The sequence below is a fragment of the Phyllobates terribilis genome, unplaced genomic scaffold, assembly GCF_046119375.1.
Source record: "Phyllobates terribilis strain yellow unplaced genomic scaffold, ASM4611937v1 Scaffold_10__3_contigs__length_209671492, whole genome shotgun sequence".
Classification (NCBI taxonomy): Eukaryota; Metazoa; Chordata; class Amphibia; order Anura; family Dendrobatidae; genus Phyllobates; species Phyllobates terribilis.
In genome coordinates this window covers 139152009-139153039 of record NW_027362770.1, presented here as the reverse complement: position 1 = coordinate 139153039, position 1031 = coordinate 139152009, and positions in this window count along the sequence as shown.

Below are 1031 nucleotides of genomic sequence, written 5' to 3'. Positions count from 1 at the left end.
CCTCGCTACACCCGCTAGGAAGGCACCACATAGGGTCAGGGAAACTGGCGCCAAGTTTACCAAGAGGAGGCCCGAGGCAGCCGGACAGAAGGGTTGGTAAGAAAGGCCAGACAAAGGACACACAAAGGGGGTCCTGTGAAGCGCTCCAAAGTTATCTGGGAGTTGTCTGAGCCCCTCACCTGGTGAGCACAGTACGACGTGGGCAGCCGTTACCTGCAGACGTGGTCTGGATAATAAGAACTGTGAGTAAAGGCCCTGGACTGCATCACTGACTCCGTGTCGTTACTGCTGCTGCCCTGCACCATCACCCCCATCCTCCGCATACACTGCCCTGAGGCTATACTCCTCCCGTGGGGAGTTATGCTACGCTCTGCTGCACCCACAACACCAGCCTCAGCGGTCTGCCCTGCAGCGGCGGATCACTCTGACCGCAATCCACGGGTGGCGTAGTGGGACATTTAAACATCAAAACCACATAAATAGTTCCGCCACTGGTTTGACCACCCTGAGCCACGGAACCGGGTCGCCGCCACGAAGACTACAACCACCAGCATCCACCAAAAAGGGTCCGGCTCCGGGTGTCCCAAGGCCCAGGGGGTGCATCAGAACATTTTCATCACCTTTCACAATCACCAATGGGACAAGGCAGGGATGTCCTCTGTCCCCTCTCTTATACATCCTAGTGACGGAGCACCTGCTCTCATCAATTCGCCATAACCCCAATATTAGGTGGATTGAGGTGGGAGGCACCGAGTACAAGTGCTCTCTATTTGCTGATGATGTCCTATTATATATCACTCAATCACATATATCCATCCATGCTGTTATGGCTGAAATAGATCACTTTGTTACATGGTCAAATTTTAAAATCAATGCAGCGAAGTCTGAGGCCCTCGATGTCTCCCTCCCCAAATCCATATAGGATTCCATCCAGTCCAACTTTCCCTTTGCCTGGCCCTCACAGGGTATCAAATACTTAGGAATTCCTATTCATAGAGACCTCTCCCATCTATGTTATCTTAATTTTGGGC